Below are 25,938 nucleotides of genomic sequence, written 5' to 3' on the forward strand. Positions count from 1 at the left end.
CCGCACAGACCCCGAGAGCTGGACCCCGCGTGCCCCGGACCCCAGCCCCGGCCGAGTCCTCCGTCGGCGCGGTGCTCGGCCGCTCCCCCGGCTCCCCGCCACCCCGGAGCTCTGCGCCCCGGCCCGCCCCTCTGGGTTCCTGCTGCAGACTCCACGCTCTGCCTGGGAAGCGGAGCTCAGGGTTTTTTGTTTTTCCTACCGGGGAAACTTTAAAATCCCCGTGGTCCGGCGCAAAAAGAAGCCCTTAACAGGAGGACTCCAACGCCTGGAGAACCTGGACTCTGGGAGCCGGAGATGGGGAGATGGAGGGGGGGGGATCGTGTCGCGCGTCGGAGAGGAGCCGTGGGAGGAGGGTGCAAAGTAAATTTCAAGACGGAGGAGGTTGCTGCAGCCGGGACTCTCCTTCCCGGGCTGGTTCCGTCCCTCGGAGCATTGCTGTGACCCCTGGTGCGAGGGCGCGTGTCTCCTTGGCACTTTTTAAAGCGCCTTTTTTCTCCCCCCAATTGGTGGTGCTGGTGGCCGGACGCGGGTGGGGTGGGGGGAGCGAGTCTGCACGAGGGAAAGCTGCTCCGAGAGGCTGGTGCCCCTTGGCTCCTGCGTGGCTTGCTCCCGGCCCCGCCAGATTGTGTATGTTTCGCTCCGGACTCCTCGCCACCCCCAACTGCATCACACAAGTCCTCATTGTTGGGGGTCTGGCTGGGCACTTCCGCCTGGGCTGGGAGAGTCCGGAGGGATGGGGAGGGGGTGGGGAGCCCGGGGGCGCTCGGCGCAGCGGCGCAGTCTGTAGCCGGAGGCGCGCGGCGCGGAGAGCGCCCCGGCGCGGGCATCTCTGCGCTCGGGCAAGGGTCGGCGAGCGTAGTAGTTGCGAGCCCGCGTGGGTCGGTGCCTGCGGGCGCTCTTGGAGGGTTTAGAGCCTTTAGAAGGAGCCGCGGGTGGAAAGCTTCCGGAAGCCAGTGCGCCTTTCGCTGCCCGGGAGCTGGACCCGCGAGCGAGCGAGTCCAAAGAGATGGATGCTACTCCGCAGCTCCGGCGACTTCCCGGGACGGGAGCGGGGACCTGCCCGCGCGCCCCCCGCCTTCCTGCTCCCCTCCCGCTGGCCGGTTCCACGCACTTTCACGATGTTGATGGCTTTGAATCAAGGCCTGTGGGGGGTTCCGCTGACACTCCGCAACACTTAACACGTTTTCAAGTAATCATATAAATTAAAGGTGGCTTACGTTCAGAACCCCCTAATTATCCGGTTCACGTTTGTACATTTATGTGCCAATTATAGGTCTTGAGGAAATCCATAAAATTATAAACCATCCCCACCCCCTGAATTAGCACGCATTGTTTTTAGTTATCTCAACGATGAGTGATTCTGGTTGGAACCCTGAATTGCGCAGGCAAGAAGATAGACGTGGGGGGCTGGGGTGGGTGGTGGGGAGAGGGGGAGAGGAGATGAGCTGGCTGGACTAGGAACACTCCGCAGCACCTCCCTCTCCCCGCCATCTCTCTCACTTCCTATCCTGGCAGGGCTTGGTGACAATTCTGGAATCTGAAAGGGATCAAAGATTTTCTTGATTTCCTATTGAGAAGGGCAGCCTAATCAAAGCTGTGTAAAAGTCAACTTCTAAGCAATCAGAAATCGTCTGCTGTTGTCCTTGATTGAAACCCCAGCATTCAAATGGAGTATTGAAGAACTCACAGACTTAGCTTTTGAAGCGCTATTGTTCTTTTCCATACACACAGGCCTTCGTAAAGGTTTAGGAAGTTCAAAATGCAGTGATTTGAAAGACTGACGTTGTAACTATTTGGCGACGCTGAGGGGATCGGCAGGGATGAGAGCAGAGGCCGAGGTGGGAAGTGCAAACGTGTTGCTACCGTCTTCTTGGGAGCAGTGCAGCTATCAAGTGGGAATTCAGTTCTAAGCATCAAGTTGGCAATTAAATCTCTTCCTAAAGCAGATTTAGAGGATGATTTTTACTAGGGATTTTTTTTTTCATGGTGGTTTGCTTAAGGTCTGAATAGGCATATCTGCAACATTTAATCATGTTCATTGTATTCAACAATAAAATCTGAATAAAAATTACTTATTGTTGATGAAGCTCCTCTCACAAGCTGTTTCACAGTATGTTTCATTTGCGAGACACACCATTGTGGGAGGCTGCGGGGAAGAGATGCTATCACTTATTGTTCTGGTTTTTTTTTTTTTTTTTTCCTCCCCAGGCCGGAGAGGAATCTGCTTCTTGACTGCTCTACCCTTCTAAGTCATTTCCCTTAAAGGGGTGGGTGTTTGGCTTGGTACCCTGGTTAGACCCTTCTTAAAAATTGCATTTGGTGGATTTCAGATGCCTGGAGCCATCCTGCAGGCAGATGAAGAATCTAATTGAAGGAGCATTTCAGTTTGATAATTCACTTAAGTCAAACATTTTGTTTTGTTTTGTTTTGTTTTTGCAGGAATTTAATCCCTCTCTCAAAATAATAAAGCTAACAAAGCAAGAAAATAACAGTTTATGTCTTTTAGATGGCACTTTAAAAGATTGCATATATCGAAGGCTGTTGTCAGGAAGTTTCAGTGTTATTTAGGGCTTGCTGTGACAAAGAATGTGCACTGGTTGAGTTAAATAATTGAGAATAAATCACCTGACCTTTCAGAACCTCTGTTTCATTATTTGCAAAACAAGGATAATATTATCTACATTGTATGTTCTTTGAGCAATTTTATAGGGAAAACTGGACAATTTGGTGCATAACAGGATTTCAGGAGAATGGTAACTTTGGTCGTAGCATGGAGTCCTGCTAAGGAGATAGGATATTTGGAACTAGAAAACCAGGATGGAATCCAGGTGCTTTCTGACTTTGTGATGTTCTGCAGATCACCTCTCTTATTGAAAAAAAAAAAAAAAAAGAGAGGCTTGATTTACCTTTTTGGAGCATTTACTAAGAGTCGGGTACCTTTTTAAAGCACTTTGCATGCATTAGTTTATTTAATCTTTAAATAAGCATAGGAAGTGGATAGTTGTAGTCTCAGTGCTATTTGATAGATAAGGAAACCGGGGCACACAGAGAGCTGGTAACAGGTCCAAGGTTACAAAGCAAATAAGGTATGGAACTAGGGTTTATTTATTTTTATTTTTTTAAGAGAGAGTGGAAGTGAGCAGGGAGGGGCAGAGGGAGAGGGAGAAGGAGAGAATCTTAGGCAGGCTCCACTCTCAGCATGCAGCCCAACATGGGGCTCCATCTCACAATCCTGAGATCATGACCTGAGCTGAAATCAAGAGTTGAGGCTTAACCAGCTGAGCCACCTAGGCAGCCCTAGAGCTAGGATTTAATTCCAAACTTTTTGTCTCCAGAGTCTGTCCTAACTATGGTGTTAATACTACCTCTGAGTGGAGAAAGGTGATCACAGCTATCTATCTTTCATGGTGGTGGTTAAAACTTAACAGGGAATAATGGAATAGACTTCCTGCCCGAGCAAAATTGTAGATTTTCCCCAAGGTCAGATGCTAAAACACAAAAAGAGTGGTGTTCTGTTATCAACAGGGCATTGGGCTTATAGTAGAAATTTTGAACACTTGCGACTACTTGACGGGTGTTGGTCAGTAATTTCGCATCTGTCTATGCAGTTAAAATATTCATTAAGTAGGTGTGCAAAAATTGCATTACTCTATTGTCTCTTACCAACTGTGATAAGCAGAGCTTCTTAAAATTAAAAGGTGGCATAATAGGTGACTACAAGTCTGGACTTGAGTGCTAGACTGCCTGGGTTCAGACCCCAGTTCCTCCAGCCTTGCCAGCTGTGTGGTCTTGACCAACCTCTCTAACTTCTCCTTGCTTTTAGTGTCCTTGACAATAAAACAACAGTCTCCACCACCTAAGATTGTTGTGACAATTATGGGAATGAACACCAAGTGCTTAGAACAGTAGCTAGTATGGAATGTTACTTAGCTATGAATCTTAATCCTTCAAATGAGATCCACATTCTCTTCCCTTTGATAATGAAAAGGTCCGTTATTGATGTCCTGAGACCTAAAGTATCCCAACAGTATCTGGTTTTGTTTTTATTTTTTTTTTCCTAACCAGGAGATAGGGAAAAAGAGAGAGAGGTCACTATTTCAGACAAAGTTTTTTGTTTGTTTGTTTTTAGCTCATTAGAAATATTTCCTTGAACATTTACGTTCTTTGTGAATGGAATTGTGAAGTCCACGTAATGCTAAAATCTCCATGATATTGCACTTTTCAGTAACTTTTTGAGGAAAATAAAGTGACTATTTGATTGAATTCTAGCAGCAGAATAGTCGACTCTAGCCATTTAAAGATTGGAAAACAAAGCAGGTTGGAGGAAGCACACAACTTTACAGCAGAGAGGCACCATTGAAGTCCAAAATTCTTGGACTTCTTGTCTATTGCTCTTTCCTCTGGACCAGATTGTGTCCTAGACCAGGATAGAGAAGTAGCCTAAACTATTAATAAAACTTGAGACAAGGGGAATCTTATTGCCAGTCTAAGAGCAGGGGCCTGTCAGATGTTCTGTACTGAAAAAGGGGTCCAATAGGAAAACTCCTTTTCTGGTAAATTTACTTACTGTCCATGAAAACTAGCACTGAACTCAATCTGTGAAATGCATATCAGGATAAGGACCCATGTCAAACACACACATATGCAATAAATCAGTTAATGACTTGAGTGTTTCCCTTAGGTTGCAGAGCAAATGATTGGGTTTCTTTTTCTGTGAGTTGCTCTTTGTATTTTTTTTCCCACTTGTCCAGATCTCAGACACAGGAAGATTTTGGTTCAGGAATCATAAAACTCCTCTGGCTTCTATTTCATGAAATATGCAGCATATTCGATTGGAGAGAAATCGCCAGCTTGTTGTTGTTGTTGTTGTTATTATTATTATTATTATCATTATCACTTGAACCCAACATATAACCAATCTACAATGCCATTGGGGGATTCTCATAAAGAGAAAGGAGAATAGAAATAAAATTCTGCTGAATAGAACAACTTACAGCTAAAATGATAAAAGTGTCATGATGGGTAAGTTGGGTTGTTTGGCTTAGGGGATAGAAATGAGAGGAGGGCCGTCCCAGACAGATGTGATGATTCAGGGTAAACCCTAGCTTGTGTTGACCACCCACAGCGAGTCTTAAAAATTGCCAACCCTGGTATACTGGCTACGAGATTCACGGCAATTGCTGACTCTCTGTTGGGTGGTGTCTCCTTTTCTTGACTGGATGCTTGATCTGATCCATCAGTTATTCTTCCTTTTTCTCTTTTGTTGCTTCTTGTTTTTGTCTCAGAGTTTGTCTTTCTTTCAGTCTTTGGAGTGGTTTGTGTCTATTTGTGTTTAGTGTCACATTTGCTAGGAAGCCTGTAAAGTTATGAATAGGTCTTGAGAAACTCTGGGCAACTGAGGAAGCTAACTCAGGTCTCACGCATAGACATCATTCCTATGTCCATTTAACACAGAATTGCCTGAGCACCTACTTTGTGTCTGGCTCTGGCCTCATGCCCAGCACTGTGAAGGGTACTGTGATGCGAGGGTGCAGTCTCTAGGCACTCTGCCTCATGCATACATTACTGCCACAGTGTGAGATATAGTGTAGAAAATATCTGCACAGCACCAGAAACTTCCAGAAGAGGAATTTATTACATCTGAAGAGAGGAAAAGGAGGGGAAGGCTTCAAAGAAGATACTGCATTTCAGCTGCAAGCTGAAGGTTGACCAAGAGTTTCTCTTGACATGGTATTTACTGACGTATTAAATGTATTAAAGCTTCAGAGGTTTAATACCTGTAGAAAACAGGTTTGAAAGAAAGAAAGAAAGAAAGAAAGAAAGAAAGAAAGAAAGAAAGATCATTAAAATCATTAAGATCTTCTAAACTGACTTGCCATAGGCTTTCTGATTTCAAGGAGCCCTTTTTAGTGTCTTATAGGATAGAGAGGGGAACATATTTGTAGTAATAACTTAATGATTTTTATGAAGAAGAGTTAATTTTATCATAAAAGTAATCTGTGTGATTTGAAATGTAGTATAGTATATGTAAGGCATACAAAAAAAGTATAAAAATACAGTAAGAGCAGTACAATAAAAAAGTCTTAACTCACTGCCCAGCTTAAGAAAGCCACATAAATACAGTGGAAGCCTCATTTCCCTGATCTTCCTCCTTCCCTACTTCCAGAGGTAACACTTACCACTGTCTTAAATTTGGTGTTTATCATAATTATTTTGAATATTCATTTTGGAAGAAAAGACCTCCATTGAATTCTCCTTCAGTTTCTAGCTAGTCACTACAGAGATAAACAGAAATAGTTGTTTTGTCTAGGAATTTTCTGGAATAAAGGACATTTCTGAGCTCTTCAGAAAAAGGAAATGTGGCTTCTCCTTTTAGCAGTATCTGGAATGCAGTAGATGCTCAATAAAGTTCTGCTGAATTGAATTGAATTCCATGTGTACACTATCGTATGATACATTAAGTTTAGGTGGTTACAAAGATTGGGGCAGAGTAATTGTTTTTCATCGACAATTTTGAAATTCTTTGTAATCAGAGATCTTGAAAACATTTTTTGTTACATCTTTTCGTTTTGTAATCTGGATCTGTAAGTAACAATTATTGACTGCAGGTCCATTTCATGTTTTCTTTTTTTAAAAAAAGATTTTATTTATTTATTCATGAGAAACACAGAGAGGAAGTCAGAGACATAATCAGAGGGAGAAGATGTGGGACTTAATCCCAGGACCCCAGGATCACGACCTAAACCGAAGGCAGACACTCTACCACTGGTGCTCCCTTTTCATGTTTTCTTGATATTGTTTGGAATCATTAACAATAACTACTTACCCAAGTTTGCCCTATTAAAATAGGTGATTCAATAAAGCTATCTGTTTCCCTTACAGGAAAAATAAATACAAGTGCTCTCAATCAAAAAGAATATTTGTAAATGACAATGTAATTAATTACTCAGTGCCCAGACCCTAAATAATTTGAAGGTTAATCCTTAAGGCCCCAAGAAATAACTTGCTATCAGTAACAGAGTATCACATTAGGTAGAGTCATGTCAATGCAAGCATCTCTCTTGATATATGTGAGGGACATCTTCTTGAAAAAGCTTCATCTGAAACATATGCCATGTTTGGGAGACATTTTTCTTTTATGTCTATCCTAGCCTGTATTCATGAATTACTACTGTATATATGTCAACATGTAGGGAACATTAGAATATTGCTGAGAAATGCATGGTAGAAAAAATGAAAGGACAAAGAAAGTGGAAGACCTGTAGACTCACTGAGGGAGACTTTTTTTTTTTTTTTTCTTGGTACTAAATGTTGGTTATATGGAAGATAGTAGATTAACTTTTCCCGTGGGGCTCGACATTGCTCATGGCTGACAATCCACCTCTGTGATTTTTCTTTCTTTGATTTCGCCAGTCCTGATTTCTGTGAGCAGTTTTGGGAATAGTGGTAAAATTCCCAGAGATAGCAGAACGAGAGTCAGCTTTGGGTTTGAATGACCATCAACAATGCAAACAGCACACTGCCATCCTCTCACGATTGCTCAGGGATACCCATGTGCTATGATGATGGCACATGGTGGTGCTCATCTTGAATTGGAGGACACATTCTGAGCAGTATTATATGCATGCTCACAAAAGTTCTAAATATAAAACACAACCATTCAAACATTAAAATTAAACCAGAAGTGGTAGTAATCCAATTGTGGATGAAGTCAAAGATGGACCAACCATATGCTGAATCTGAGCTATGGTGTGTATTGTTAGAACATAGTGAATGCAAAAAGGTTACTGTAATTTATTCCTTTGGGAAGCTGAATAGATTTATAGGCCACATAGAAGTTGGATTCTTGCCAACCTTCTGCTATGTAACTTAGTAATTTTAATGTAGTTGAATTTATCAATCTTTTATGGTTAGTACTTTTTATGTCTTGTTTAAGAAAGTCTTTTTTTTTACCCTGATATCCTAAAGATATTCTCCTTTATTATCTTCTAAAAGTTTTATTTTTTTGCCTTTCACATTTAAGTCCTGTAATCCACGTGGAGAGTGTGTGTGTATGTGTGTGTAGTGAGGTAGCAACTTATTTTATTCCTGATTATCTCTGTATGGAAAAAAAGTCATTCTGGCTCTTAGGGTCAGTTTCTAGGCATATATTTTGTCTGCTCTTTGTTCAGACTACATTTCTTTATTATTATAGCTTTATATCAAGCCTTGATATTTGACAGGACAGATCCCTACAGCGTCCTTCTTCAGAAATGTCTTGGCTTTTTTTTTTTTTTTTTGGCTTTTTGGCATTTAATACTTATCTTTTAAAGTTACACAAAAATACTCTTGAGATTTGGTTGGAGTTACAGTGAATTTATAGATTAATTCAAGAAGATGATATCATTGTGATACTGAGTCCTTGTGGCCATAAACATGGTGCGTCTCTCTGTTTATTTTGTTCTTATTTAGTATCTTTCAATACAGATTGTAATTTTCTCTGTAAAGGTGTGTACCCTTGCTAGATTTATTTCTTGGTGCTTTATATTTTTGTAGTTGCTATTGTAAATCCTATCTGTAAGAATTGTATTTTGTAATTATAGGTTTTCTTTGCATTCCACCGATCTTTCTTGCTCTGGATGGTGGGGCATTGGGAGGGAAGGAGAAAAAACTGGTGTTCATTGAGTGCTTACAGAGTCCTAGACGCCTGGGGAACCTGGGTGGCTCAGTCATTTAAATGTCCAACCCTTGATTTCAGCTCAAGCCCTGATATCAGGGTTGGGTGATAAAGTCCTGCATCAGTCTTGGTGCTGAGTGTGGAGCCTGCATAAAACTCTCTCCTTCTGCCCCCCAATTCCCCACCATCTCTCTCAAAAAAAAAAAAAAAGGAGAAGGAAAAAAGATAAAAAGTACTAGGTACTTTACATGCTATCATTTGATGCCCAGAATAGCCTCAAGGAAAGGGCTCTGGGAAGCTTAGCACTCAGCACCCTCCTTCACAGGCTATCAGGGCAGGGGATGTCCCTTGTTCCAATGTCCTAGTGGGAATGCAGCAGTGAGGAATGCGGCCCGAGGACTTAATCCATCAAGTAACAGCCAGTCACCTTGTTCAAGTGGCAGAGGGCTTTGAAAGATGTCTCTGGTTTTCCCCTGGAGTGTGCAGGGACAGCAGAGACCTTCATTGGTTAGACGCCCAGTCTGGCATGAGTAATGTGATCTGGGGGCTGGGGGCCAGAGTCTGGCTCTTGATACACTGGTCTGGAGTTTCAGGCCCGGCCATACTCATCTGGCTGCCTCAGGGCCACATTTTGGCCAGTAGCTATGGTGTGGTTCAACTTTCCAGGCACATTTCCAGTGAATGTTCCTGCTACCTTCAGCAGCCACAGATCTAGGGAAATGAAAAGATGCCTCAAGTCATCAAGTTGAGCTGAAATAGAGATCCAGGTCTTCTTGTGCCCATATAAATATTCTTCCCACCTCACCACCTTGACCTGACATCCTCACGTATATTATGATGATCATGTGGTGAAATACTGAAGCATATTTCATTTTAGGAATCACCATTATGCATAGATATTATAACATATCTGCAAAAATGAGGACAGCCGGACAGATATCTGTCTGTGGCCCATGGGATGACAATCACTTTCCTTCTCTCTCTGCCTCCTTTTGTTGCTGATTGTCTGTGTATTTCTTTCTCAGTCTTTCTCTGGAATTCCTTATGTTATTAATTCTTTCATAAGCCCACTCCTCATTTTTTCCCATTCAAATATTATTTCTATTTTAGGACCTAGAGGAGATACTCATTTCTTTCCAGAAGTTACCCCTAGGACATTGATGTGCATAAAATTTCAAATTTTTCTTCTCCCCTTGCTGAGTGTTGCATCTTTTTCTGTTTTCTCTCATGTCCTGTCATCATGTTTCATTGTATTTTCTGGAATGAAGATAATATGTGCCGTACTAATTTAGGTTGATGTAAAAGAGGGTGTCATATAAAAGCAAAATTAAGGGAGGGAGAAACTGATTCCTTGGTTACCCTGATAATGTGCTGTTTTCTCTTTGCTATCCATGGGTTTCTATGAGTGAGGTTAGATATCATTCTGTATACATTTGAGTGCTCTCAGTGTATCAGTGGAGAGGGAAGGCTTGATTCCAGCAGCCATAAATCAGCATTGCTGGGAAGAAGGGGATGGGAGAATGGATGGACATTGCCCTTTTTTAAAAAAAGAAATATGGATGATACAGCAGAGACTCAGCTAAGTTTGATGCTTCCTCTGCCTGCCTTTCCAGGCTGTGTATCTTTCTCAGGCTTCTGGAGCCCCAGACTATTAAACACTGTAGTTCATTATGTCTTACATTGTTCTGCTCCCTGTCTGTTTCTCTCGATTCCTCTAAAGATTGAGGGTTTCTCAAGGGTACTGTCGACTTGTCTTTCATGCCTCATATGCTCAGCTTTTCAAGGAAGTTCACCTTAAATTCTGGCTACTTCTGGTTTATAGTGCCTACCACAGTTCCTTTGCAGCAGAGGGAAGACTGTTCTGTCCCTTCAGTGAACTAATTAAATCTTTGTAAACAAAATAGGGGCTTTCTGTTGTAATTTTAAATGTTTCCTGTCTTTAGTTCCTTTTATTCTCAGACTGTGCCTTTCCCATCCTCTCCTCTCTCCCTCCCTTCTTTTCCTTGCTTCCTTTTTTTTTTTTTTTTTTTTTTTGGAAGGGGGGTTCCTTTCAGTTTCATCAAATCAAAGGAATTGCATGAGATCAATAACAACAAAAGGTTTATAGTGTGATTTTGCACAGTTGTCGGACCATGCTTTATTCCCTGTCTCACTTATTGTTTCAGTGGAGGAGGAAGTATTTGGGGGGCAGTCAGGAGGTGGACTTTGTAGTTGCTTGCCAAATCCCATGGTAACAGGTATTTTACCTGGGTGACGATCCCCTTTGTGGGTTATCTGAAGCTGGTTTAAAATTACAGCTTACGGATTGAGACTCTGCCAACCACTGTGGGTGGGGGGGTGAAGGGTGTCTCTGTGCGCTGTCCTTGAACACGCCCCGAACTGCCCAGCCAGACCACCAGGACTTCCAAGCAGAACCTAATAATGTTAATAGTAGGCACTGTGTCAGTGAGTATTTTGTCAGGAGACACATACCAGGTAGCTTAATAGAAAGAATTTAATACAGGAAACTCAATAGGAACAATTTCATACAATTACACATGTGTCTGAAGAGCTGAACGTGTGACAAAGAAGCAAAGCGCGAAGACGAACAGCAGCGAGAACCTACTTTTGGATCTACAGACACAAAGGGAAGGTGCAGTGGTACCAGAGCCCAGGAACTTGGGCTGCTGGAAGCGTAGCAGGGGCTGCATGGTGGGAGCAGGTCCCCAGAGGGGTAGGCTGGATCCCCATAGAGGAAGCTGGGCCACTGCCAGGGATGCCACCTCCAAGCAGAAAGAGAGGGAGAAGGGGAGACAGATACTCTAGTTTTTTCTCTTTCCTTCCTGTCTCCTGCTGGGCTTTCCCATTGAGTGAACCTACCTGGAGGTCAGTTGGTCAGGGAGCCTGGGGATTGTACTTGGGTTCAGCTTCCTGCCACATGCATCAGAGCAGGGGAAGGGGCCACGAGTGGATCAGAGAGAAGCAGGCAGAAGACTAGTTCCTATGTGAGGAAAACTACTCTCTTACAAAAATGTTTATTGCTACTGCAGAGTGCAAGAACGGGGAAGGGAGGCAGTGCTCCTCCTCTTAGCTGCCCTCCCACACTCTCCCGTCCAACCCCCCTTGCAGAACTTTGAGATTGACCACTGTATTCGAATCTCTATCTTGCCAGGGGAAGCTAGGTCCATGCCAAGAGCCCTGGTGAGCAGAACAGTAACCGTAGGACCATATACAGTCACTTTTCTGCAGTTCCCAAATCTTGAAGATTCTGAAAAGTCACAGTATTTTTATAATTCATTTAGTGGCAAAATCTGATCTGATCTGAACTGGCACGAGCCTCCTTATAATCTCTATTGAACCCTGTAAGTGTGAGTAGTCATACATATGGCTTGAGAGGTGTTAATGAATTCGATTACAGAAGGGGGGGGGCACTCCAGACCTAGCTAGGGATATTATAAATACACAAAAGGTAAGTGTATGACATAGTACATACTGCCTTTCTAAAATGCAAAATAAAATCTACATTCCAAACACATCGGACCCAGGAAATTTGGATTCTGAGCCTGTATTTCAACATGACAGAGGGAGAATGAGTGGAAATGTGGCCCAATAATAGGCAGTTCTAAGGCACTGCTCATGGTTAAATATCACAGCCATTCTGGAATCACTGAATGCCAGAGCTGGATCCCTCTGTAGACTGGAGGGCAGCCCACTCATTCTATAGATGTGGAGGCTTTGTTTAGGTTGGAGAACTGGCACAAATGTTGCAGGGTCACCAGGGGCTTAATAGTAGAGCTGTTAACCACTTATTTTCCCTTTGCAGTGAATGTTGCTTTAGATCTGAATCTTTGGTTACCCCAGACATTTAAGTGCCTACCATTTGGTTGGAATGAAGGGATCCAGCAAGTGAACAAATATACAGGTAAATCTACACTCTGGCTGTGGTGATCTTACATTTTTCTAGCATTTTCATGTAAACACACATACACACTCACAAAATATTCAGCTTTCTGATCTTATCAGGATGGGTATCACTGTCCCTATTTTATAGATGGTCAGACCAAGGTTTGACTAATAACTATGTCTGTGGCCATGGGCAAGTAAGTTCCTTAACTCTTGGAGCCTCAGCACAAAAGTGAATTCTTATTCAATTGTGCCGCCACAATTAGAACAGTGCCTGGTGTGCGTCAGCATGCCACAATGGTAATTCCTTTCTCCTTCACCCCTCCACCTCAGACAAGTAAAATAGATTGCACGAAGTCACACAGCTATTCCCTTTGAAAGGACAAGCTTCAATATAATGGGGAGAATTCAGTAGTTGAATGATGACAGACCCCCTCTCTCTATGCCTCTGCTTTTGATTCTCAGCCTCAAGAGGAGGGACTTGAAAAAATGCCACCCTGTGCTCATTTTCTCTTTCTCCCCTCAGAAACTGGGTCACGGTTGGCTGTGACCTTGGTGGCCACCATTGTCTTCAGAGATTGGGATGGATACATACGGGTTGTTATTTTGTTTACTTCAAATCTGACTGGAGAGGAAACAACCCGGATCACAAATACAATTTGCTGCAGAAAGCAACTTTATTTCTTGTCAGCACACATGGGACTTTGTTTATCATAATTCACTTTCCATGGGCATAATAAAATATTTTCTTTTTCTGAGTATTTTGCAAGATTAATAAGGCTGCATTCTTAGGGAAAGTTTATTAATCCATAACTTACAGAAAACTCCAGAGGAAGAGGATATGAGATATGTTCTGTAGGTAAGGACGTCAGGCATGTCACTACCAGAATTGAATTATGCATACATTATTCAGCTAGCTCTCTTCTAGGTGCATTCCAGGTTGCTGATACAATGGCAACTATGCCTTGGTGATCTACACCAGCAGTTGTTTCATTTTGTTTTTAGATCGGAAGGGTGTGAAACAGTAGGTGGCAACACATAGAATAATCATGGTTCTTGGGATGCTGGTCCTTTATACCCCTTTGGCAGCACTTCAGCTACGTTAGAAACAGAGGCATGCATTTGGACTCTTGCTCCCCTGCATAAAGCTGTGTGCTCTGGGGTCTCTGCCATCTTTGCAAATGGAGATGGTGTGCTGGTGGCAAGGATGATAGGAATGATGAGGATGATGGTAACGAAGAGGAGGAGGGTAGTTAACCTCTGTGTCCATTACAAGGACTAATGGTTTCTGGGGAAGTACTTTGTGCTGTGTCCCTTCATCCATTTAATCTGTATTTATTGAGCCCCAGTGGGGTAGTGACACAATGGTGGGGTCCATGGAAATAGCCATGAAAGACATAGGCTTTCTCCTCAAGATCCTGGATTAGTCTGTGAAGCACAAATACACAGATGACAACATGGTGGCTAAATATAACAAAAAAAGTAGAATTAGCTGAGGGAATAAATTTTGCCAGCAGCTAAGCTAAGTAATTTGAAGGTGAGCTGGAATTTGCTGATGGATCTTTCTTGTGATAAGTATGTTCCAGGTACTGTGCTGGGTGAGTATGATAGCAACTGGATTCTAGCAGGGGAGACACAAATCAACAAATGCATGGAGGAGGCACATTCTAGGTCAGGGGACCATGGTAAAGGTAGAGATGGGCACCTCCATGTATGGGGAGCCATGAATAAGTTGGTATGGACAGATCATGAAGTGGCAGGGTGGCCAGAGCCAGGAAAATTGAGGCCATCAAGGTAAGCAGGTGCTCCAGTTCATGGACCATGTTCACCTTGAGATTGTGGTTGGTGGCTGGTGGTGAAAGAACCTTTCCTTTGTGTACCCTTCTCACCAGTTCTTACCCTTCTCCTCTTACCCCAGATGAAGAGCATTCTAAGGAGAAATGTGGTTATATTTATTTAGGTGAATTGAGGATGCGTGTGGGGCAGGTGTGGCGTATTTTAATAGGGCCAGGTGCCTCCTGTGACCAGCCCTGAAAGCTCAGGAGTCTATAGAGGCCAGGTAGTTGACATTACTGAGTGAAACAGTCCAGGGGAGGGCTTGGGAGGCACTGGGTAAGCACTATTTAGCTCCAGCCAATGGTTGCAGTAAGAGAGTGCTGGACCAAAGCAGCCAGGTTTTCAGCTTTTTCAAGGAAGGCTAGAAATCTGTTTTTTAAAATGTGAAATCCATCAATTTAAAAATGTGGCACTAAATTAGCTAAACAACAGCAAAAACAACATTTGTAGGCTAAAGATAACTGGCCTGTGGGCTGACTTTGACTCATGAACCACCCGTTGGTGGATTCTGGCCTATTCTTGATAATTATTATGTTATGATTACATGTAGCTCTCTCAAATGGAAGTTCAGTCAATATACCAAGGAATAAATTGGGCCATTTTTGGGAAAGGGAAGTTTCTGCAGGACAGTTAGTGGAATTTGGTCCTCATTTATTTCTGTGTATTTCCTCAGTTACCTTTCTGTTGTTGATCAGATGCTTCTTCTGATACATGGTAAACCTTCAGTAAGACCACTGTCCATGGCAATCCCATTGTGTTCTTCGCTGTTTGCTGGGTAGCACTGAGGTTTGTGTGTGTCTGAGTCTACAGCTGCTTCAGTTAAGCCTGTTATGTCCTGCTACCAAGGCAAGTCCCTGTAGTGAGTCAAATGAGTAGGTTTAGGGTCTGTAAATGAAAGCGTTCTGTAGCTTTCTTGTTTAGGGTTGAGACTTGATTCCCAGTCTCTAAAATATGCACATTTCAAACCAGAATGAGAACATGAGCAACTTAGTAGTTACTGTGGAATTGAGTGAATGTCATAAATATTTATTTATCTTTTTCATAGCTGGCATAAAAATGTTAGGATATAAAAAAGTTGTTCACTATAAAAACAACAGAAAATTCATTGGCTATCCATCTCCTGAATGCGTGTGTCTCTTTGGGTTTTCATTAGCGTCTAGCAATATACTTTGAGAAATTAGATTTGAACAGAAGCTCCAGCAGAATATGAAAGCTCCTGGTGTTCATAATTAACCCGTTTTCAGCACCGATCCGTTGCATACAACAGCTTCCTTTTAACTATGTAGTGGCTATAGTCAAGTGTAAGGAATTTTCTTTCTGAAATTTTTCTTAGATCCCTTATTTATTGAATTTGGAAAGCACGCAAGAAATATGAAAGAAAAAAGTCACTTATAATATTACTACCCAGAAGCAGTCACTGTTAATGTTTTGGGTTGCAGAGATAAACAGGCTAGAGATTGAGGTCATACGAAAATGGGTTTCTGTCGAAGCTTCCTCATTTATTTATTCTTGATAAGTCTTCTTTTTCACACCTGTGAAATAGAAATATAGATATTATCTCTTTTATCTGGTATTTTCATGATTAAACCAGATAATACATATTAAGCATGTAGCTCATTAGTTGGCACCCAGAACACATTACAAAATGAGCTATATGATTATGTCTTCTATTCTTTTTGCTATAAGCATTTGGCTTTGTGGAGTTCACATGTTCAGTGCACTGTTTTTTGTTAAAAGGAAAAAGGACAACTCCTCTTGTTCCCATATCTCTTTAAGAAACACTCTAAATATCCATTTTAGCAGTCATATTTCTTTACAGACCCGAATGTTCATTTAATTTTTCCCTTGCATATTTAAGTTGTTGTTCATCCTTTTTATTATAAATAATTATTTGATGAATATCTCTGTTCATCAATCTTTTGTGGCAGCTTGATTTTCTGGTTAGTATAGTGACTGCATCTCACATCTGAAATGGGCAGGATTACTGCCAGCATTCTCCATTGGAACTCTTGGCGATGATGGATGGGAATGTTCTGTATCTTCACTGTCCAATATAGTAGCCACTAGCCATGCATGGCTATTGAGCATTTGAAATGCAGCTAGTGTGACTGAGAAGCCGATTTTTTTTTTTTGAATTTTTAACATTATCTCATTTTAGTTTGAAGAGCCCTGTGAGCACATAGTTGCCATATTGCACAGCATGGGCTTACACTGTTCTGGTTCAAAGAGTAGAGTGGACGTAGGCTGAGGTTTGTTTTTTAGACAGACTCATCTATGAAACATCTAACCTTACCTTTTGGCCTTTTCTTTCATTTATCTGGTACAAATACTTAAATACTGGATTTTCCCTTTCTATGTTTTATTTTGACAAAGGGCTGGTGGAGGACATGTCATGTGCCAGCTACCATGTTAACTTAGAAACTGAATTTTAGATTTTGCCAACGTGAGGACTGTTGAGGTTGTCAGTGACTAGAATCTAGCTTAGTATGACTTTAGTCTAAAGGGGAATTCCTTGGCTTGCACGTCCAAATCTAGGTGCTGCAGGCATGGTTAGAGCTGAGGGATCAAGCATCCCTGTTTCCACATGTTGGCTTTGCATTCTCCATGTTGTTTGCTTTCTTAGTGGGTTCTCCTAAAATAGTGGCAAAGATGTCCACCAGTAGTCTGGAGTTACATCCTACTAGGCTAGCAACCCTGGCAGGAGTAGAAAGGGCTTTCCCCCCACAGATCCACACAATGGCCTAGAGCTGGCTCTTGGTGAACTTGAATGAATGAATCAGTCACTGTGGTCACAGCTAGGGAAGTAGAATGCATGCCTGTTGGTGGTCAGCTCTGGGCCGAGGTCCATGTAGAACTGAGGTGAGTTCCCCCACTAAACTACACAGATCACCACTGAGTTAAGAGAATGAGATGTGCTTGTCAGGCAGGCACACACAGCACAGTTATTTATACTCGCTGCACTGTACCTTTGAAACCTTCTTGGTTTCCCCAGTTCTCTTCTTAGGAAAGCCAGTTTTTCTGGGGAAGGGGGTGGATTTTTTTTTTGTCCTGTGAATTGCTATCCATTGACATAGCAGGCTTTTATCATTTAATGGGACCATTCCCTTACCCTAAGGAGGGCCCTGTCTTCCAATGATGAAAGCATTGGGGTGTTTGGGTTGTATCTGGTCTCACTCTGTGTTTGTGATGGTAGGCTTGCAAGCTAATTTCTCCTCTCTGGGAAGTAGGTAACTATGCCCCAGAGAATGAATGAGGTAAATAAATCGATGCATCTATTGTGATTATTTTTCATTATGAATAAGGTGAAAGATATATTGCCTAAGCCCCTTCCTACAAGTATCTGAATCAAAGCTGATGGGATTTACATGTCAGACTTTAGATAATCGAGGAATCTGGTGGAGAGGGGGCACTTCAGTCCCCAGCTGGTGTATTGCAGCAATATCTTGGGACTTATGGGTGTAATTAAACCATCCCTATTACTAATTACAAAAAGGGACTCACTGCCCTTAAACGTGACTGTAACATATCAGATCTTCATAAAAGCATGAAGCTAGTTATTTCATCAGCAAAGTTGGTATAGAAAATATTTTATTAATGTTTCAATTTTCTGATTCAGCCTTTTGTGTAATAAAATATGGCGGCTAAAACAGTTTTCCTTTTTACTGTTCTTGCTCAGCCTCATAAGAGAGGCTGAAATTTTGTAGTACCATTTATGCCAATTTTCCTTTAAACTCTCCAGCATAAAGCATATCAGCAAATTAATATTCCCCAACTATAAGATGAGATTGACCTCCTAGGTATAAGTTCATTTCTTGTCCTAACATCTACTGTACCGTGAAATTAGGGGTCTTTTCTTTATCTGTCTATATATTTTTACTTCATTTTCATTGTGGCAGGCTTGGTGGTGAGGGACTCAATCCAGATATTGTGTGACCTTAATGTATTATCAACTTTTACCTAGTCAGTCATTATTGTATAATGATGCAGGCAGTGTCATGAACACAGCTCACTTTTCAGTGCTATTTTATTCCAGATGGAATTAGAGACCAGCTCTTCATATTTAGAAAGAATCTAAAACATAGAGCACAGTCTTGGTGAAACTCTGTGATCCCCTCCACCAAGTCACTCGTGCTGAATTGAATTACCTGCAAATGGGTAAAAGAAAGGAAGCTCTGATAGGCTATGTATTAGGGAGTCCTAGGATATCATAGAACACCTAGGGGCCTAGCATCAGCTTAGTCAGAAAACCTGTGTGTCCTTGAGGTACTTACTTGACTTCTCTGGACCTGCATTTTCTCAAGTGATAAGGAAAGGTTTGGATGAGTAATCCCTAGGATCCCTGCCCACAGTAACCCTCTGATTTTTTTTTTATGCACACTGATATTTTGTTCATATACAATAACACCTAATAACTAGTATATAGTTTGCAGTTATACACACCCTCTCCCGACTCTCTCAAAAGTCTTCCTGGATTCACTCATCCTAAGCTCTGTCCTTTTCTGTTCTTACTCTGCTTTTCACAAATCATGCTGTATATCAGAGTGGGCATTTTTATATGTCTTATCTCCACCCCCCTCCCCCGAAAGCTGTGAGCTCCTTGAGGGCAGGTGTTTTTTCATACACGTCTTTCCATATAGGAAAATTATTTTGCAGTAAGACACTTAATAAATATTTGACAACTGTATGGATAAACTGCATTGCATATTAGAGATTGTACAGGAAAATACAAAACAAGCACAGATATACAAGTATATCTGGAAGGGGATCCCTATATAGTTGTGATGAAATTGCTTAGGTCCTTAAACCTTGTAAAGCAAATTCAGTAGTTTCTTGGGGAGATTTCATTTTAATGTATACGAAATGCCAAACTTTTGCAGTTGAGTGAAGAGGTAAATTATTTGGTGCCTCTAATGGATTCCTTTTATATGTTTCTGATTATTCAGTGCCTTATGGTAGGGCCATGCTGTGTGATTTCCTATCATGTCACAATGTGGCCTTTTTGGTGGTAAGGTCATCCTAGTGCTTTTAAGAAAGAAAAGAGAGCTCGTACCGTCCTCAATGGTGTTTTAATGTTTTGAGATTGTTTTTGCATGGACTCTGGAAAAGCTAGTCTGCAAAGCAAGACAATGTGAATACATCTCCCCAAATCAATGAGAATTGTGCTGTCCTCTAGAAAATTAGGTTTGAGCCACATCAACGTCAGTGCGGGAGACAGAATAAATCCCATTTCATGATTGCACTGTGTATGAATTGTGTAATGTGCCTAGATGGGCACAAGCTATGATCGCTTCTCTTTCTTCAGCATTACTAAATGGTAATGCAGTGGATGCATGTGAGGAGAAGTGTCTCAAATAAACAGCCCAGGCTACATGAGGTAATTTAGGGCTCGCACTTGGGAATTGTGAAGTGGACCAGTGCAAGATGTTACTATTAACCAGAGACAGTGGGGAAAACACTCTTAATGTCTTGTTAAAAAAAAAAAAAAAAAAAAAAAGACTGATAATTGGCATAAAGTCCCTAAATCATCTTGCTTCCTGTGGTGTCACATGTAAGTTTGTTGTGTTGTGGGAAAAAAACTTTTTGCTTGGAACTTCCAGGAGGAGTTCATAGGCAGGTCAGGTGACTTTTCATAACCTCTGATCCTTTAGCCATTTGAAATAAGTGTCTCCTGTGTGCCCAGCACCACTGTAGGTACAGGGGTTGCGGGGTGGCAGGGGTGGGTTGGAGTGTTTAGGTATAACTGCTTCATAGATCCAAAGCCCACTGCTTTTCTTTTTCCATTTTTTTTTTCACCTCAGGTGTTAAAAATTAACCTGAAAAATAAATGCTCCAGTACTGATGCAATGTTCTTTGCTTGGACAGACCTGCAGACACTTGGGAATGGTGTTTCAGATCGCTATCAGTCTGTACTGGGAGGTGAGCCCTCCTAGGGGTGAGCTCTTGGAGCTTGTCAAATACTAGCTCCATTTGAGTTTGAAAGAAATTTGATGATAATTCCAAAGGAACTCTTATCTCCTAATCCATTGGAAACTACCTGTAATTTGAATTCAGCAAGTGCTGGGCATAGGCAGCCTAACAATCCGTGAGTACCCTAAGCAATGGGCAAGTAGGACATGCATTATAATCTAACACTGTCCATCTTAGGGCAATGATCTTTTTCAACTCTGGCTCCCAGTGTCTTAGACTTGCTGGGTCTTCATTGCAAGGCAAAAACCCTGGAGTTGAGTCTGTTAGATCTATTATGGCTCAAGTTGATGGCAAAGAAGTTTTCTACCTTAAATGTGAATGATCAGCTTTCCTGGATAAGCAGCAATAAATTCAGTCCAAGCAGTGCAGCCTACTAGCTGTGTGACCTTGCACGAGTCATGTCACTTCCCTCAGCCTCATTGTCCATATCCATAAAATGAGGGCTTGTTAGCTTTGATGTTCCAGGACACATAGACAGAATTCTGGCACTGAGCACTGTGCTTGCCACACCAGTGAGCTGATGAGAAGCATTTGGGTCCCTCTATACTCCTCAGGTTACCGGGGACCTGTAACTAATCTCTACAGATCTGGCCCTGCCTTCTTAAGCATGTGCATAGTATTCAAGTAAATATGCCTGTCAGTGTCCTGATTTATTTTACAAAATGGTATAAGCCTAGAATCTCAGGTCTGAGTTGCTATTAAAATTTTATTTAATTAGAGCGATCTCATTTTGAGATCAGGAAACTGTGCCATCCATCCATTCATCATGTTATTCTCTTATTCAATATTTATTAATATTAAGCACATGGTATATGCGTGGTGCTATGCACAGCACTGAGAAAACAAAACAGAATGAGATGCAGTCCCTGTCCACAAACCTCTCCCCATCCTCCACAAAGGAAAAGCACCCATGCGCTACAAACCAGTCACTCTTAATTGCATTGCCTTTTGGTTCTGTGTGGCTGGAGCGATGTGGATGGTGAGCTGGGGACCTCCAGGAGAAAGAAGGGGAAACAAGTTCCTCAGCTCTGGCTCCTGCAACCATTTTTAATCATTTCAAAGCTTAAACTAGACACTAAATTCAAGGGCAGAACTGTGACAAGCCTGTTTATAAACAAAAGCCCCACCAGGAGTCGGATAGCATTTCTTCTGCTGAAGGACTTCAGTACTGGACAAGCATACATTCAGAACCCAACCCCAACCTCTGTGTCAGTGTTCAAAGGAAATAAAAGGCCACATGGAAAATGAAATCTAAGTGGGCACCCTGCGAGGAATGGGACAAAACCCAGGAAGTGCTGAAAGGCCTCTGTGTGGCCTGTCCCCAAGCCCAGGCCAGCACCTTGAGTGGTCTGACAGGAGCAAACAGGCAAGCAGTGTGCCCCTGACTTGTAAACATGGCGTGTTTTTGCTTTTCCAATAGAAAAGAAAGACATTTTATTATAAAGTCCCAAATGAAAAGACAGAAGTGAAATGAGCCCCTTGCGGTCAAGGAGAGGATTGTAAGAGGACAGTTAGTATATTGACTGCTACTTAGCAAAGTTTCCAGAAGGGGGAAAAATATCCCCAGACAACAAACAAAAAAATAGTTCTGTCACTTGTATCACTTAAAATCCCATTGCTGGGGCACCTGGGTGGCTCAGTAGTTGAGCATCTGCCTTTGACTCAGGTCATGATCCCAGGGTACTGGGATTGAGTTCCACATCAGGTTCCCCGCAGGGAGACTGCTTCTCCCTCTGCCTATGTTTCTGCGTCTCTCTCTGTGTCTTCATGAATAAATAAATACATCTTACAAAAAAAAATTCTATTGCCTTCAGGTTTCTCTTCTCTCCCTTGTCTCCAGCCCTGCCTGCTGAGCTCCTCTGCATTGGTCAAGGCCCTGGTCCATTGCCCTTCGCTCTCTCAGGCCTTCCTAGACAGTCTCCATCAAATGGATGACTGTCCTGAGCGTGCTCCATGACACCAGCATCAGGCCCCATATTTGAGTTTTTCCTATCTGTGTCTGTCACGTGTGGAAGACTCCAAATGTCCCCATGAACAGGGACCATTGTCTTTCTCACTCTACAGTACCCTCTCCTGCCTATGGGCCTAGCTCAAACACTCAGCAATGCTGGCTGAATGAATGATCAAAAGCCTTAAATATCTAGTATCTCTGGTGAACTTGACCGATCCCATGGAAGTCATTTGTGCTGTGAACAGTGGCCTTTGGGTGGGGGGTGGGGGGGCTGGTGGGACATAATGGACAAAGCATGCCTGTCTGATTAGTAGGTGACACCGAGCCCAGAAAGCCAAAATAACAGGCTGAAACACTGACCTTCACACATGAGAAGGGCTGATTGAGTCAAACATGGTAAAATTTAGAAGGGCTAAATGCACAGTGTTTTACTTAAGTGCAAAGCATTAATATTAATAGCAAAAAAGATGTGAATATCTGCCCATTCTTATGAAGGAGATGGGGGAGAGGGTTGATTTAAGTTCATATAAGTTACCAGGAAGCCCCTCAAGATATCTGCTCTGTCTTGGGGTGGATTACTGAAGAATTTGGTAGCTAAAGAGGTTAATCTTGGATTCTCGTTTCTGCTCTCCAGAGGACCAGTCGGAAGTTCAAGTATGTGAGGACACATCTGCCTCCCATGCCAGGGAGTGACTACATGAATGTGGAGTAGATTCTGTAAATGTCAGTGGAATGGGGACTGATCAGACTAGAGGGTGTCTGGAGGGAGAATGCTGAGTGGTTTTTGACCGCAAGATTGTCCCTCAAAGAAAGAATTAGAAAAATAATAGAAGCAACAGGAGATATTTATACTTTGAAATGTGTTTGTTGGCAGAGATGGGTGTGTGGGCAAGTGTGGAGCATAATCACCGTCTTTAAACATTTAAAAAACTGCCACGTGGAGTGGGAATTAGAATTCTTCTGTTTGTCCTCAAATGAGTGGAGGTTAGAAAAAGCAAGTTTTGGCTCAAGGAATGTCTAAGTGTGAAATGGCTTACATGAGATAATGTGCTCCTTTTCTCATTTTGTAGGCTAAAAAGCTTGAGGGAAAAGGGTACTGTAGAGGATTGCCACATTGGATTGGGGATTGGATAAAATGATTTATAGGGATCCTTCTAATTATAACATTTTATTATTTCTATTGAATACACATTTCCTTTTTAACCCCAGAAAAAAGATTTAGGATATTAATACAAGATGAACTTATTATATTGCTTAAAGGATGCTTATTTATATTATCTCAGGTGAGCCTTATAAGGTACACACAAATGGAGGAAACATTGCTGTCGTCATTCTGCAGATTAAAAACCTATGCACTTATTACGGACAAATGACTTACTCAAGGCCATTGGAGGAACTGGGTCCTTGACTTAATAACAGGTGCTTATAGTCTGGTTCTCTGTGAGTAGTGAGGATATCCATAAGAGGTAGATTCTTTTTTTTAAAAAAGATTTTATTTATTTATTCATGAGAGACACACACAGAGAGAGGCAGAGACACAGGCAGAGGGAGAAGCAGGCTCCATGCAGGGAGCCCGACGTGGGACTCGATCCTGGGTCTCCAGGATCACGCCCTGGGCTGAAGGCAGATGCTAAACCACTGAGCCACACAAGCTGCCCAAGAGGTAGATTCTAACCTTGGTCCCATTTTATAGAGAAGGAAACCAAGGTAGAGAGCACAAGTCAAGGTCACGTACCTATGCAGTGGCAGAACCAATGTTTGAACCAGTGTGATTTGAAACCTCATGTTTTTAACCTCTGTGCTAGCATAGAGGTTAAAAATTATTTCCTTAATTAGCATAATATCCCAGTTGATGAATTGTTAAAATTATAAAGTCAAAGAGCAACCAACAATTTGTTTTGCCATCAACCATTCAAATGATCAGAATACAAAATTAGCAACTAAAAGTGGTGCTTTTTTCCTCCAAAAAAACCACAAAAAAACAAACAAACAAAAAAAAACCCCACCCCACAACATGGTATCCTGGAACCTGTATCAAAGGTTAGCAAGAAAAGCTGAAAAAAAAATCACACCTTCCCAAAGACCCCCAGAAGATCTGGCCCCTTACACTTGAAAGTGGTTCATGACACAGTTACATACATCACTCACCTGGCTCGTTCAGCTTGGAGATGCTAGGTTAAATGCTTGGAGATGCTAGGTTCGAAAACCTGCATCTCATGTTTGGAGCATCCCAAGTTCTTTTGTGCTTCAGTGGACAGCAAATAGAATAAGGGAAGCATAACATGGTGGCTCAGAGCCAGTGCACTATATTTTCTGGATGACCCCTGACTTCTGGGTTCTTTGTTCTTACTCTGCCTTTGTCTAGCCACCTTCTGGCTCATTAAAACACTTCAGGTATATGGGCCTACAAGAAATGCCCCTGGCCTTCTGTGTTCCTTAAGTTTGTGTGCTGTTTCTCCACATTTCTTGCTTTCTCTTCCTTTTTCCATTCTATCTGCCAGTCCACTCGCCTACAGCCAGTTTTTCTCTAACCAACTAAGATCTCTTGTCTCCTTTATTAGTAATATAAAATAAAACTGGAAGTTGATAGTGGAAAACAGAAACCTTGGTGTTTCTGTAAAACTGAATCAAATAGCCTTTGAACTTAAGAAAGGACTGCGGTTAGATCTGTATACTCTCCAGTATGGTAGCCATGGGACACCTGTGGCACTTTACATTTAAGCTAATTAAAAGAGAATAAAACATCCGGTTACTCAGTCATACTAGCCACATTTCAAGTGCTCAGTAGTCTTATGTGGCTAGTGGCAATGATAGTAGAGCTAGTGGATAGCACAGATAGAGATCATTTCAGTCATCACAGAAAGTTCTCTTGGTGCTCATTGTTCAAGTGCTTGTGGTTTCGAGACCAGAGAATAAATTGAAGCAGACAGACATGGGTTTCAGTGCTGGTTATTTTGTAGTTGGGAAAGCTACTTTCTGGATCCCAATTTCCTCATCTGCAAAATGGAAATAATAAATAATTACATCACATGATTGTTCTGAAGATTAATTGCAATGTCTTGTAAAGCAGCTCTTGGTTTATAGTACTGGCTCAAGGGAAATTTCATTTCTGGAAGTCACTTGTTCTATGTGATATCTGGTCTGATAGCTTAGAGCCAGTTAGTTTGTAAGGCTGAAGTTTGCAAAGCCTGCTTCCACAGAAATTGGCCTCCTTGGTACTGAGTCATAATGTGGGATTTAACATGCATTATAGTTAGTGTTTACTCCTTGGTTGGGAAGAATGGCAAAAATGGCCAATTTTTTAATGAGTAAATGTTTTCTAAGAGAATAGGTAAAGTAGTTCACATCTATTAGGAAACTTTTTGTAATCTAAAGAGCGCATATCCCCAGCCACCTTCCAAGGAAAAATCAGACCCTTTCATCAAGTTAGGTTTGGGAAACCCTGCATTTCCTATTTCCTTTGAATTTTCTCTTGGAGATTCATAATGTACAAGTTAAAGGCTCTGAGAAGTCCTGCTGGAAAGCAGTATGTTTCACATTTTTTAAACTCAGTATTTTGAACATTTATAGATGTGGCACTCCTCCCTGTTCTTATAGAACACTTTTAAATAGTATTCACAGAAACCATTTTAATACATACTGCTCT

At 41.9% G+C, this 25,938-nt stretch overlaps 1 protein-coding gene across 22 annotated transcripts in view; it reads left to right on the plus strand.

The window, feature by feature from the left end:
• DAB1 (DAB adaptor protein 1) overlaps positions 1-25,938 on the plus strand; it is a 1,117,693-nt gene that overhangs the window by 716,980 nt on the left and 374,775 nt on the right. The window lies entirely within an intron of this gene.

The sequence above is a fragment of the Canis lupus genome, chromosome 5 (genome assembly GCF_003254725.2).
Source record: "Canis lupus dingo isolate Sandy chromosome 5, ASM325472v2, whole genome shotgun sequence".
In the NCBI taxonomy this organism is placed as follows: Eukaryota; Metazoa; Chordata; class Mammalia; order Carnivora; family Canidae; genus Canis; species Canis lupus.